Genomic DNA, 222 nt, shown 5'->3' on the forward strand with positions numbered 1-222 from the left:
TAGTTAGTCAATCATGTAGGAATTTCTTGTCTTTTTCCCTTTTGATTTTTTTCCCATCCTTTCCTTCCTTTCTTGTGTCAATTCTTTCCCAACAATCCTTGCATAAGTGACCGGCCACATGGAATAAAAATAAGAGAAAGCAAAGTTTAAAAATAAGAGAAATCAAAGTCAAAATGCCCTTTGTGAGGTTGGACCAAACTAAATAGTGAAATCACCATTTAG

This window comes from Theobroma umbraticum, unplaced genomic scaffold (genome assembly GCF_002168275.2).
Source record: "Theobroma umbraticum cultivar Fairchild unplaced genomic scaffold, ASM216827v3 scaffold_182.0, whole genome shotgun sequence".
Lineage (NCBI taxonomy): Eukaryota > Viridiplantae > Streptophyta > Magnoliopsida > Malvales > Malvaceae > Theobroma > Theobroma umbraticum.